This window comes from Cheilinus undulatus, linkage group 1 (genome assembly GCF_018320785.1).
Source record: "Cheilinus undulatus linkage group 1, ASM1832078v1, whole genome shotgun sequence".
NCBI lineage: Eukaryota > Metazoa > Chordata > Actinopteri > Labriformes > Labridae > Cheilinus > Cheilinus undulatus.
This window is the reverse complement of record NC_054865.1, coordinates 59,294,828-59,309,903: the sequence shown is the minus strand read 5'-3', so window position 1 is coordinate 59,309,903 and position 15,076 is coordinate 59,294,828. Positions and strand designations below refer to the sequence as shown.

Sequence of the window (15,076 nt, the reverse complement as noted above, 5' to 3'; positions counted from 1 at the left end):
AGGGGTTAAGCGTTAGAGGTTAGGGGTTAGGGGTAAAGGGTTAGGGGTAAGGGGTTAAGGGTTAGGGGTAAGGGGTTAGGGGTTAAGGGTTAGGGGTTAGGGGTAAGGGGTTAAGGGTTAGGGGTTAGGGGTAAGAGGTAAGGGATTAAGGGTTAGAGGTTAGGGGTTAGGGGTAAGGGGTTAGGGGTTAAGGGTTAGGGGTTTGAGGTAAGGGGTTAAGGTTAGGGGTTAGGGGTAAGAGGTAAGGGGTTAAGGGTTAGAGGTTAGGGGTAAGGGGTTAAGGGTTAGGAGTTAAGGGTAGGGGGTTAGGGGTTAGGGGTAAGAGGTAAGGGGTTAAGGGTTAGAGGTTAGGGGTTAGGGGTTAGAGGTAAGAGGTAAGGGGTTAAGCGTTAGAGGTTAGGGGTTAGGGGTAAGGGGTTAGGGGTTGAGGGTTAAGGGTTAGGGGTAAGGGGTTAAGGGTTAGAGGTTAGGGGTAAGAGGTAAGGGGTAAAGGGTTAAGGGTTAGGGGTAGGGGGCAAGGGGTTAAGGGTTAAGGGGTTAGGGGTTAGGGGTAAGGGGCAAGGGGTTAGGGGTTAAGGGTTAGGGTTTAGGGTTTAAGGGTTAAGGGTTAGGGTTTAGGGTTTAAGGGTTAAGGGTTAGGGTTTAGGGTTTAAGGGTTAAGGGTTAGGGTTTAGGGGTTAGGGGTAAAGGGTTAGGGTTTAGGGGTTAGAAATGCCTGCCTGTGCAGAGGTGTAAATCAGTTATGAAAACTATTAACACTGTAAAGCAGCTGAGTTTTGACCTTAAAGTGCCCATATGGACATATTTAGGAAGGAGGCTGCATATAAATATCTGCTGAATCGTGCATCCTTTGCTAATGTCGGCTGTAGAACTTGTGCCTTTAATGATAATAACATTATTTTAGTGGTTTATCAGAGTCGACAGGAACATTAATGCCAACATTTACAGCTGATACTACAGACAAACATCACAGACTTTATAACCACTGGGGCTGTCAGAAACCAGTCATGTCAGGATCACTGAGATCAAATAAGTCCTGCTTCCTGCTATTATTATTATTATTTCCTTTATTTTTTATATTACAATATTAAGTCCACCACGTATGCTTTATAATAAGGTTAATATTGATAACATCAAAAGTAATAATAAACATAAAAATAAGTACAATAGTAATAGTAAGTCCACTACTGCTCCTTCATAATGATAATACAAATATTATTATTATTATTATTATCATTATTATTATTGTTACTAGTAGTCATAGTATTGTACTGCAATGATAAGACTAATAATAATGATGACAATGAATAAATTGTAATTATTAAAATAAGATCATAACATGTTAGAAATAAAGAAAAATAATATATATTATAAAATATAATAATTATAAAAACCATAATAATAATAGTGATAAATTGAAATAATAATAATAATAATAATAATAATAATAATATAATAAATATATTATTAATAATAATAATAAAAAACTAAAAACAACAACAATAAGAAGAAGAAGAAGAAGAAGAAGCAGAAGAAGAATAGAGAGTCAAACACTCAGGCTTCAGTTCATGGATGTGAAGGACGAATACTGGTTTAACAAAACCCTCTCCATCATCTCTGGTCGGTCCTCCTGATGAGTCTGGAGTCCTCAGATCTGTCAGCTCAGAACTTCCTCAGGGTTCCTTCAATAAAGAACGTGATTTCCTCTCCGTCCTCATTTATGTCTGACTGTAGAACGCCACTGTCAGGAAAGGAAACCACTCAGAAACTTTCAAAATAAAAGCAGACTTCAGGTTTGGGTGGGTTTGGCAGTAAGACTTTATAAAAACTTTAAACCTTTTAGACCAAAGTATCCAGCCTGACCAGAAAAAGTCCTGACATGATCCTTATCCCCAAGCATTCATCCCCTGTTTGGGGCAGATCAGCCCCACATTAAAGGCCTTTGCACAATGGGTTCGTTTATTTTGTCCAAACTTTTTGCAAGTTAAAAAATAAAATGGAGCTCATGTTCTAATCATGTTTGCACATCTTTCATATTTTGATTCAGAACAGATTTCATTTCATGTGAAATTTGGCATCAGTCCAAGTCATTTAAATAATTGATTGATGTTTAAAAACAGAGCCCACTGCTTCCTCCTCGCTCACCCCTGCCTGAACCCCGCTCCAATCCTCCCTGCTAACAGCGGAGTTTGTTGGTGTATTATGTGGATATCAACCATGGAAATATCACAGATAAATGCAGACATTTGTAGCCCACTCAGGTCATAACAGAGGCTGAATTATAAAGTTACTCTTCATCTCTCCAGCTTGGCTCGTTACTATGACGCATGAACAGGTGCTGAATGAAGCTCTGTGTCAGGATGGATCCAGCAGGATTTTAAAGGAGTGACAGACACAGGCTCGCAGTACCAAACTATTCCCCACATTCTATGACCTTTTTTTCTATGACCTTTTCTAAGACCTTTACACACTGGAAGTAGGAGGAGTCTCTCTAATGTAATAAAAGCCTGATGGCAGATTCAGCTCAGATCCTGCAGCAGAGAGAAGAAGAACGTTTTCCTGAACCCCAAACCTAAAGCTTGGCTAATGATTAACATGGCTGGGTGTGTTGTGTGTGTGTGTGGGGGGGGGTGTGTGTGTGGGTGTGTGTGTGTTGTGTATGTTTTGTGTGTGTTGTGAGTGTGACAGTCCTCATTGATTTGTTATGCGAGGAATGTCTTTGATGGCGCTTCAGTGTGGAGGAAAAGGCGTGAAAAGTCTAATCCTTTCCCACAGGCCTGCCAGCGCCGGCTCACCCAGCAGCAGACAAAGACCCTCAGCACTCCACAGACCCCCAGCACCACACGCACCCACACCGCCATTCTCCTGCTACAGTGGGGTCAGTGGTGTCCGAACGCCCAAAGATCATCACCAGATAGAGGGGCGGGGCTTAAGACTGACCCTGGTTTACTGTTGGACATACAGCCACGAAACCCTGTACAGCCATGTAGACCGGATTCTGACTGTAGACCATCTACTGAGGACAGCCTCACTAAACCTAACTCCATCCCAAACTAGACTTTCAGATTAAAAGTCAAATTAGAGACGATTCAAGTAGAAATAAAGATGTTATTAGGAGAAATTTATATTACTCCATAATAACCTCCCACAGCCAATCACAGCTGGTTTTAGTTGGAGAGGCTATCAGCATTAGCAGAAGCTCCAGGATAGCAGGTTAGCTAAAAGAGGAGCTGTAAGAGGAAGGTATGGGGATTAACCATGGCGCTTAAGGTCGCATGCAAACAACGCCACAGCGCTTTAGTCCACATCCAAACAACGCCACGACGCTTTAGTCCACATCCAAACAACTCCACGGCGCTTTAGTCCACATCCAAACAACTCCACGGCGCTTTAGTCCACATCCAAACAACTCCACGGCGCTTTAGTCCACATCCAAACAACGCCACAGCGCTTTAGTCCACATCCAAACAACGCCACAGCGCTTTAGTCCACATCCAAACAACGCCACAGCGCTTTAGTCCACATCCAAACAACGCCACAGCGCTTTAGTCCACATCCAAACAACGCCACGGCGCTTTAGTCCATCTCCAAACAACGCAACAGTGCTATAGTCCACATCCAAACAATGCCATGGCTTTTTAGTCCACATCCATAAAATGCCACGGCGCTTTAGTCCACATCCACCAACGCCACAGTGCTTGAGTCCACATCCATACAACGCCACGGTGCTTTAGTCCACATCCAAACAACGCCATGGCTTTTTAGTCCACATCCATAAAATGCCACGGCGCTTTAGTCCACATCCATACAATGCCACAGCACTTTAGTTCACATCCATACAACGCCACAGCGCTTTAGTCCACATCCACCAACGCCACAGCGCTTTAGTCCACATCCAAACAACGCCACAGCGCTTTAGTCCACATCCAAACAACGCCACTGCGCTTTAGTCCACATCCACCAACGCCACGGTGCTTTAGTCCACATCCAAACAACGCCACGGCGCTTTAGTCCATATCCATAAAACGCCACGGCGCTTTAGTCCACATCCACCAACACCACGGCGCTTTAGTCCACATCCAAACAACGCCACGGCGCTTTAGTCCACATCCAAACAATGCCACGGCACTTTAGTCCACATCCACCAACGCCACGGCGCTTTAGTCCACATCCATACAACGCCACAGCGCTTTAGTCCACATCCAAACAACGCCACGGCGCTTTAGTCCACATCCAAACAACGCCACGGCACTTTAGTCCACATCCACCAACGCCACAGCGCTTTAGTCCACATCCATACAACGCCACAGCGCTTTAGTCCACATCCAAACAACGCCACGGCACTTTAGTCCACATCCACCAACGCCACAGTGCTTTAGTCCACATCCATACAACGCCACAGCGCTTTAGTCCACATCCACCAACGCCACGGTGCTTTAGTCCACATCCAAACAACGCCACTGTGCTTTAGTCCACATCCATACAATGCCACAGTGCTTTAGTCCACATCCAAACAACGCCACAGCGCTTTAGTCCACATCCAAACAACGCAACAGTGCTATAGTCCACATCCAAACAATGCCATGGCGCTTTAGTCCACATCCACCAACGCCACGGTGCTTTATTCCACATCCATACAACGCCGCAGTGCTTTAGTCCACATCCAAACAACGCCATGGCTTTTTAGTCCACATCCAAACAACGCCACGGTGCTTTAGTCCATATCCATAAAACGCCACAGCGCTTTAGTCCACATCCACCAACACCACGGCGCTTTAGTCCACATCCAAACAACGCCACGGCGCTTTAGTCCACATCCAAACAATGCCACGGTGCTTTAGTCCACATCCAAACAACGCCACGGCACTTTAGTCCACATCCACCAACGCCACGGCGCTTTAGTCCACATCCATACAACGCCACAGCGCTTTAGTCCACATCCAAACAACGCCACGGCACTTTAGTCCACATCCACCAACGCCACAGTGCTTTAGTCCACATCCATACAACGCCACAGCGCTTTAGTCCACATCCACCAACGCCACGGCGCTTTAGTCCACATCCATACAACGCCACAGCGCTTTAGTCCACATCCAAACAACGCAACAGTGCTATAGTCCACATCCAAACAATGCCATGGCGCTTTAGTCCACATCCACCAACGCCACAGCGCTTTAGTCCACATCCATACAACGCCACAGCGCTTTAGTCCACATCCATACAACGCCACAGCGCTTTAGTCCACATCCAAACAACGCAACAGTGCTATAGTCCACATCCAAACAATGCCATGGCGCTTTAGTCCACATCCACCAACGCCACGGCGCTTTAGTCCACATCCAAACAACGCCACAGCGCTTTAGTCCACATCCACCAACGCCACGGCGCTTTAGTCCACATCCATACAACGCCACAGCGCTTTAGTCCACATCCAAACAACGCAACAGCGCTATAGTCCACATCCAAACAATGCCATGGCTTTTTAGTCCACATCCATAAAATGCCACGGCGCTTTAGTCCACATCCACCAACGCCACGGCGCTTTAGTCCACATCCATACAACGCCACAGCGCTTTAGTCCACATCCATACAACGCCATGGCGCTATAGTTCATATCCATAAAACGCCACGGCGCTTTAGTCCACATCCACCAACGCCACGGCGCTTTAGTCCACATCCACCAACACCACGCACTTTAGTCCACATCCAAACAACGCCATGGCGCTTTAGTCCACATCCAAACAATGCCACGGTGCTTTAGTCCACATCCAAACAACGCCACGGCGCTTTAGTCCACATCCAAACAACGCCACGGCACTTTAGTCCACATCCACCAACGCCACGGCGCTTTAGTCCACATCCATACAACGCCACAGCGCTTTAGTCCACATCCAAACAACGCCACGGCACTTTAGTCCACATCCACCAACGCCACAGTGCTTTAGTCCACATCCATACAACGCCACAGCGCTTTAGTCCACATCCACCAACGCCACGGCGCTTTAGTCCACATCCATACAACGCCACAGCGCTTTAGTCCACATCCAAACAACGCAACAGTGCTATAGTCCACATCCAAACAATGCCATGGCGCTTTAGTCCACATCCACCAACGCCACGGCGCTTTAGTCCACATCCATACAACGCCACAGCGCTTTAGTCCACATCCATACAACGCCACAGCGCTTTAGTCCACATCCAAACAACGCAACAGTGCTATAGTCCACATCCAAACAATGCCATGGCTTTTTAGTCCACATCCATAAAATGCCACGGCGCTTTAGTCCACATCCACCAACGCCACGGCGCTTTAGTCCACATCCATACAACGCCACAGCGCTTTAGTCCACATCCAAACAACGCAACAGTGCTATAGTCCACATCCAAACAATGCCATGGCTTTTTAGTCCACATCCATAAAATGCCACGGCGCTTTAGTCCACATCCACCAACGCCACGGCGCTTTAGTCCACATCCATACAACGCCACAGCGCTTTAGTCCACATCCATACAACGCCATGGCGCTATAGTTCATATCCATAAAACGCCACGGCGCTTTAGTCCACATCCACCAACGCCACGGTGCTTTAGTCCACATCCAAACAACGCCACAGCGCTTTAGTCCACATCCAAACAACGCAACAGTGCTATAGTCCACATCCAAACAATGCCATGGCTTTTTAGTCCACATCCATAAAATGCCACGGCGCTTTAGTCCACATCCACCAACGCCACGGCGCTTTAGTCCACATCCATACAACGCCACAGCGCTTTAGTCCACATCCATACAACGCCATGGCGCTATAGTTCATATCCATAAAACGCCACGGCGCTTTAGTCCACATCCACCAACGCCACGGTGCTTTAGTCCACATCCAAACAACGCCACGGCACTTTAGTTCACATCCATACAACGCCACAGTGCTTCAGTCCACATCCAAACAATTCCATGGTTTTTTAGTCCACATCCATACAACGTCACGGTGCTTTAGTTCACATCCATAAAACGCCATGGCGCTTTAGTCCACATCCACCAACGCCACAGTGCTTTAGTCCACATCCATACAATGCCACAGCGCTTTAGTCCACATCCAAACAACACCAACATTATTCTGCAGTCATACATGAGCGCTAAAACAAATACAGCCATCACCAACTGGCTACATAATATGGAAATGGCAGAGAGAGAGAAACTTCCTGGTTCATGCAACATAAACAAAGCAAGGGCTCCAACCTGTGGTGTAATTAGGTATTACAATAAAATTCTGACTTATATGCTGGTGCACCACACTGCTGCTGGCAAAGCTCCACCTCCTCCACCCCAGCCTCCTCCTTTATAGACTAAAGCTCCACCTCCTCCACCCCAGCCTCCTCCTTTATAGACTAAAGCTCCACCTCCTCCACCCCAGCCTCCTCCTTTATAGACTAAAGCTCCACCACCTCCACCCCAGCCTCCTCCTTTATAGACTGAAGCTCCACCTCCTCCACCCCAGCCTCCTCCTTTATAGACTAAAGCTCCACCTCCTCCACCCCAGCCTCCTCCTTTATAGACTAAAGCTCCACCTCCTCCACCCCAGCCTCCTCCTTTATAGACTAAAGCTCCACCTCCTCCACCCCAGCCTCCTCCTTTATAGACTAAAGCTCCACCACCTCCACCCCAGCCTCCTCCTTTATAGACTGAAGCTCCACCTCCTCCACCCCAGCCTCCTCCTTTATAGACTAAAGCTCCACCTCCTCCACCCCAGCCTCCTCCTTTATAGACTAAAGCTCCACCTCCTCCACCCCAGCCTCGTCCTTTATAGACTAAAGCTCCACCTCCTCCACCCCAGCCTCCTCCTTTATAGACTAAAGCTCCACCACCTCCACCCCAGCCTCCTCCTTTATAGACTGAAGCTCCACCTCCTCCACCCCAGCCTCCTCCTTTATAGACTAAAGCTCCACCTCCTCCACCCCAGCCTCCTCCTTTATAGACTAAAGCTCCACCTCCTCCACCCCAGCCTCGTCCTTTATAGACTAAAGCTCCACCTCCTCCACCCCAGCCTCCTCCTTTATAGACTAAAGCTCCACCACCTCCACCCCAGCCTCCTCCTTTATAGACTGAAGCTCCACCTCCTCCACCCCAGCCTCCTCCTTTATAGACTAAAGCTCCACCTCCTCCACCCCAGCCTCCTCCTTTATAGACTAAAGCTCCACCTCCTCCACCCCAGCCTCGTCCTTTATAGACTAAAGCTCCACCTCCTCCACCCCAGCCTCGTCCTTTATAGACTAAAGCTCCACCTCCTCCACCCCAGCCTCCTCCTTTATAGACTAAAGCTCCACCACCTCCACCCCAGCCTCTTCCTCCTGTGGATAGGTCTCAGTCAGGATCAAACATCTGGATTCTGGAATTTTATTCCATTCTTCTTTGATAAACTGATCAAGCTCTGTCAGGTTGATCAGGGATCAGGAGTGAACAGATCTTTAAAGTCCAGACTCTAATCCTCTCCTGGACTGAGGTCTGGGCTTTGACTCTGCCATTCCAGAACATTCTCCTTGTTTTCTTTAAACCATTTCTGTGTAGCTTTCTCTGGATGCTTGTATCAGAACTGTTTTCTCTGAGGTGTGTCCACACAGCGCTTTTAGGATGACCAGCTGTTATCTGGATGTTTATGATAAACATAATGCTGTTAATGCTTAGTATAAACGGGGTCACACATGGACCTGACTAGGTCTCCATCCATATCCTGTCTTTGGGCCAGAATCTTTCTGGTAAGCCATCATGACTGAATGAATCTATAAGTGAGCTATGCTAATGCTAGCTAAGATTTTTGTGTGGGCTGTTGTCATGGAGACCCCCCCCCCCCCCACTGAAATCCAATGCCACCATCTCATTCAGAGCTCTTCTGTGCCGCAGCCTGCCGGACGGCTGCATTTGTCACCACAGCTTTTCATGTCACCACTCACCACCTGCTCCCACATTCCTCTACATTCTCTCAGAGGGCCAGCTCCCTCCTCCTCCTCTCCTCCTCCTCCTGTCCTTCTACTCCTTGTCTGTGGTTATCACTCTCTAACTGCTCCTCCTCCTCCTCCTCATCTCTCCTCTGCTGGTCTGATTTCATAGTGGTCCTCTCTGCCAGTCTTTGGGTTCTCTCTGACTTTTAGTAGGAACATGTCATTCTGAAGCTCATCTGAATTCCGCCTGCTTCTGTCACAACCCCCCCCCCCCCCCCCTCACTGTTTGCTCTCAGAAGCTGCCGCCTAGAAGACAGCGTTCACCTGCTGCCTGACACGGCGTAGACCAGCTGCTACTGTACCACAGACACCAACGGGAGCAGGGGCACATGGTGGAGTCTGGATCAGAATAAAAAGCAGGCTGACAAAGACTGGAGAAGTCCATCAGTCCTCTCTGGTCCCTCCTGATGCTGAGGGCCTCACAGGCTGAGCAGGAGTCTGTTTACATGTAGCTAAAGCCAGAGCAGGCTGTTTACATGTAGCTAAAGCCAAAGCAGGCTGTTTACATGTAGCTAAAGCCAGAGCAGGCTGTTTACATGTAGCTAAAGCCAGAGCAGGCTGTTTACATGTAGCTAAAGCCAGAGCAGGCTGTTTACATGTAGCTAAAGCCAGAGCAGAGTGTTTACATGTAGCTAAAGCCAGAGCAGGCTGTTTATATGTAGCTAAAGCCAGAGCAGGCTGTTTACATGTAGCTAAAGCCAGAGCAGGCTGTTTACATGTAGCTAAAGCCAGAGCAGAGTGTTTACATGTAGCTAAAGCCAGAGCAGGCTGTTTACATGTAGCTAAAGTCAGAGCAGGCTGTTTACATGTAGCTAAAGCCAGAGCAGGCTGTTTACATGTAGCTAAAGCCAGAGCAGGCTGTTTACATGTAGCTAAAGCCAGAGCAGAGTGTTTACATGTAGCTAAAGCCAGAGCAGAGTGTTTACATGTAGCTAAAGCCAGAGCAGGCTGTTTACATGTAGCTAAAGCCAGAGCAGGCTGTTTACATGTAACTAAAGCCAGAGCAGGCTGTTTACATGTAGCTAAAGCCAGAGCAGGCTGTTTACATGTAGCTAAAGTCAGAGCAGGCTGTTTACATGTAGCTAAAGCCAGAGCAGGCTGTTTACATGTAACTAAAGCCAGAGCAGGCTGTTTACATGTAGCTAAAGCCAGAGCAGGCTGTTTACATGTAGCTAAAGCCAGAGCAGGCTGTTTACATGTAGCTAAAGCCAGAGCAGGCTGTTTATATGTAGCTAAAGTCAGAGCAGGCTGTTTACATGTAGCTAAAGTCAGAGCAGGCTGTTTACATGTAGCTAAAGCCAGAGCAGGCTGTTTACATGTAGCTAAAGCCAGAGCAGGCTGTTTACATGTAGCTAAAGCCATAGCAGGCTGTTTACATGTAGCTAAAGTCAGAGCAGGCTGTTTACATGTAGCTAAAGCCAGAGCAGGCTGTTTACATGTAGCTAAAGCCAGAGCAGGCTGTTTACATGTAGCTAAAGCCATAGCAGGCTGTTTACATGTAGCTAAAGTCAGAGCAGGCTGTTTACATGTAGCTAATATGTAGATAGTAGAGACTTTAACCTGGGAGAGAAACAGGAAGTGCGCAGACTTCTCATGCCTGAGTTTAAATAGGCCTGAGGTGACCTGTTGGTGTTTGATTGGTTCCTGCACTCTGATTGGTTCCTGCTCTCTGACTCTCTGTCAGAAATGACATACAACAGCCCCCACTCTGTAAACACGTCATGTTGGGATAAACACCATAAACAACAGAAGTCCTGGACTCTAAGCTGCAGGCTGTGATGGATCATACCAGCGTTGATTTGCTGCTCAGACTGAAACCATCAGAGCTGAGCTGGTTTAGTACAGATATACGTCTGCGTGTTCATGCTGCAGCAGTCCACCAGCCACTGCACTTACATCTCTACCCTGTTTCTGTGGAGAGCATCTTCACATGGATCACAGCAGGCTGGCTGATGTCTCTAAGTCCAGCATGTCCATATTCATGTGGACCATCATCTTTTCACCCTTAAATAAAGTTTGGTAAAGATGAGGACTCCTATCATGGTCAGACTAAGGTAAAGACAGAACTCTGTTCTGATTGGCTGAATGTGTCACATGTTTGATTTCCTGTTTATGGCAGAGCAGACAGTCATTAGTGTGTAGATGCTGCCTCCCTGTGTTAGACCTGGGAACTGCACTCTCACTCCTTGTTACAACAGTGAAGGTTTGATTCCTGATTTCCTTTTAAAAACAAGGCTGTGTAAAAATCATCTAGGAGAAGTTTCTAGAATGCCCCTGACTTAAATAATGTAATGATGGATCATTCAAACAGATCTGTAGTGATGAGGTCTTCTCAGTCAGAACTATTATATATACTGTTTCATTTTCTTAGATACCAGTAGGGGGCGTTCTAAGGCCACAGTTGGGAACCACAGAGTGGTTTATTTAATCCATGATTGTAAAAATCCCTTTAATGAGATCTGTACATAAATGTGGGTAATTTGTACCAAAACTCCTGAAAATATCCTTTTCCATGATGCTCTGCGTACCACCGTCCCACCGCTTTGCCCCGCCCATATGGTGCCTATAAAAGGTCAGGTGAACGCTCTTGATGAATATTCAATGATATCAGTTTCACGATGGACCAAGATGGAAAACGAACGAAAAAAAGAAATTCCACTCAATGTGAGGTCGCGATATTAATAGGAGAGGTGGACACACGCAGAGTCTTATTGGGTGGCCACAGTTTGGGCATCACTAACGCCAGAAAGGCTAAAGAGTGGAAGCGTGTGGCTGATGCTGTAAATAACGTTCCTCAGAGGGTCGGACTGTGGCTGAAGTAAAAAGAAATGATCCCACATAAAAGTGGAGGCGAAAAGGCGCATCGCTCTCATAGAAAGAGTGTCTGTGTGACAGGAGGGGGAAAGGGCACAGAGCTCACCCCCACAGACGACAAGCTGGCGGGGATCACTGGGGAATCCCTCCTGAGGGGTGTGGTGGTGGAGGGGGAGGGGGACACGGATGCACCACATGCACCAGAGGATCCTGTCATTGATCCTGTCATTGATCCTGAAATTGATCCTGTCATTGATCGTGTCATTGATCCTGTCATTGATCCTGTCATTGATCGTGTCATTGATCGTGTCATTGATCCTGTCATTGATCATGTCATTGATCCTGTCATTGATCGTGTCATTGATCCTGTCATTGATCCTGTCATTGATCGTGTCATTGATCGTGTCATTGATCCTGTCATTGATCGTGTCATTGATCCTGTCATTGATCCTGTCATTGATCGTGTCATTGATCATGTCATTGATCCTGTCATTGATCCTGTCATTGATCCTGTCATTGATCGTGTCATTGATCCTGTCATTGATCCTGTCATTGATCGTGTCATTGATCATGTCATTGATCATGTCACTGATCATGTCATTGATCATGTCATTGATCGTGTCATTGATCATGTCACTGATCCTGTCATTGATCGTGTCATTGATCCTGTCATTGATCGTGTCATTGATCCTGTCATTGATCGTGTCATTGATCATGTCATTGATCCTGTCATTGATCGTGTCATTGATCGTGTCATTGATCCTGTCATTGATCGTGTCATTGATCATGTCACTGATCCTGTCATTGATCGTGTCATTGATCCTGTCATTGATCGTGTCATTGATCCTGTCATTGATCGTGTCATTGATCATGTCATTGATCCTGTCATTGATCCTGTCATTGATCGTGTCATTGATCCTGTCATTGATCCTGTCATTGATCGTGTCATTGATCGTGTCATTGATCCTGTCATTGATCGTGTCATTGATCATGTCATTGATCCTGTCATTGATCGTGTCATTGATCATGTCACTGATCCTGTCATTGATCGTGTCATTGATCCTGTCATTGATCGTGTCATTGATCCTGTCATTGATCGTGTCATTGATCATGTCATTGATCATGTCATTGATCCTGTCATTGATCGTGTCATTGATCATGTCACTGATCCTGTCATTGATCGTGTCATTGATCCTGTCATTGATCCTGTCACTGATCGTGTCACTGATCCTGTCATTGATCGTGTCATTGATCATGTCATTGATCATGTCATTGATCCTGTCATTGATTGTGTCATTGATCATGTCACTGATCCTGTCATTGATCGTGTCATTGATCCTGTCATTGATCATGTCACTGATCATGTCATTGCTTGTGTCATTTTAATGACAGTTATTATGAATGTAAAACTTTATTTGTATGGCACATTTTGGGAGCACGGTTGTTGTTTATTATTTAATTTATATATATATATATATATATATATATATATATATATATATATATAATGTTTATGTGAATGGATGTCATAATAACATGTAGGGTTTGTTTCACACTGACAGAACATGATCCATTCAATAATAAAGGCTATGTGTGTGGGCACGAGCGCGTGCGTGCGTTCACGCACTCCCTTTACATCATCATCGCATCAATGTAAATTTTTCTTCTTTTTTTTGTTTTTGCAAATATATCCCTCATATACGATATGAGTTGTGAAATGTGTAATGTTTGATTATTTCACAAAAATGTATGAATTTCAGATCAGTCTTTAATTTCATCCTTCTACTGTTGAGGTCAGTTCCCCGTTTATCCAGGTTTTGTGCGTCCGGCAGGGTCAGAGCTGCCGTGGAGGTGCGCTCATATTTTATAAATCCCAAACGTTGCTTACAAGTGGCGTACGCTTTCTTTAGTGCGTACGCAGCGTTTATAAATGAGGCTCCTATTCTCCTATGTGTGCTAGAAAATGTGAATTTCAGGTAAATGGTAAAGGGTTGGCAGTGAGAGGGTTAATGTCTGATTACCTTAGAGTCCCTTCAGAGCCACCGTAGCTGTAGTCCTGCTCTCTGTGCTAATAAAGACAGAGCTGTCTGAAGAAGTCAAACCTCTGTCCACGCTTCATTTCTATAGGATATTCTGTAGGGGAAAGGTCAACAACACACCACTGTGAATTACCCACAATTCTGCAGTCCAAACAGGTGTGTTTGTGTGAGGGATCAAACAATGACCGCCATGATTAGAGCTCACCTGCTCTGCTTTAGAGGTTAAAACACGAAAGCTGACCAAAGCCAGAAACCACAGACACCAGAGACAGGACCAGGTACCAGATCTTTATTAAAATATCCATAACTGTTTACTTCCTCCATGAAAATAAGATGAGTCAGTCTCAGACCTCCTCATCCTCAGGTCAGTCTCAGACCTCCTCATCCTCAGGTCAGTCTCAGGTCAGTCTCAGGTCAGTCTCAGACCTCCTCATCCTCAGGTCAGTCTCAGGTCAGTCTCAGACCTCCTCATCCTCAGGTCAGTCTCAGGTCAGTCTCAGACCTCCTCATCCTCAGGTCAGTCTCAGGTCAGTCTCAGACCTCCTCATCCTCAGGTCAGTCTCAGGTCAGTCTCAGGTCAGTCTCAGACCTCCTCATCCTCAGGTCAGTCTCAGGTCAGTCTCAGGTCAGTCTCAGACCTCCTCATCCTCAGGTCAGTCTCAGGTCAGTCTCAGACCTCCTCATCCTCAGGTCAGTCTCAGGTCAGTCTCAGACCTCCTCATCCTCAGGTCATCCTCAGGTCAGTCTCAGACCTCCTCATCCTCAGGTCAGTCTCAGGTCAGTCTCAGACCTCCTCATCCTCAGGTCAGTCTCAGGTCAGTCTCAGACCTCCTCATCCTCAGGTCAGTCTCAGGTCAGTCTCAGACCTCCTCATCCTCAGGTCAGTCTCAGGTCAGTCTCAGACCTCCTCATCCTCAGGTCAGTCTCAGGTCAGTCTCAGACCTCCTCATCCTCAGGTCAGTCTCAGGTCAGTCTCAGACCTCCTCATCCTCAGGTCAGTCTCAGGTCAGTCTCAGACCTCCTCATCCTCAGGTCATCCTCAGGTCAGTCTCAGACCTCCTCATCCTCAGGTCAGTCTCAGGTCAGTCTCAGACCTCCTCATCCTCAGGTCAGTCTCAGGTCAGTCTCAGACCTCCTCATCCTCAGGTCAGTCTCAGGTCAGTCTCAGACCTCCTCATCCTCAGGTCATCCTCAGGTCAGTCTCAGACCTCCTCATCCTCAGGTCAGTCTCA

General features: G+C 46.7%; 1 long non-coding RNA gene across 1 annotated transcript; it reads right to left on the bottom strand.

Annotated features, from left to right (window-relative positions):
- Positions 1 to 1,563: 1,563 nt before the first annotated feature.
- On the bottom strand, positions 1,564 to 14,408 carry LOC121513453. Its single transcript, XR_005992208.1, has 3 exons — positions 14,050 to 14,408; positions 13,827 to 13,938; positions 1,564 to 1,741 (listed from the first exon to the last, which is right to left on the bottom strand). It is a non-coding gene; the product is annotated as an uncharacterized LOC121513453 (long non-coding RNA).
- Positions 14,409 to 15,076: the final 668 nt, after the last annotated feature.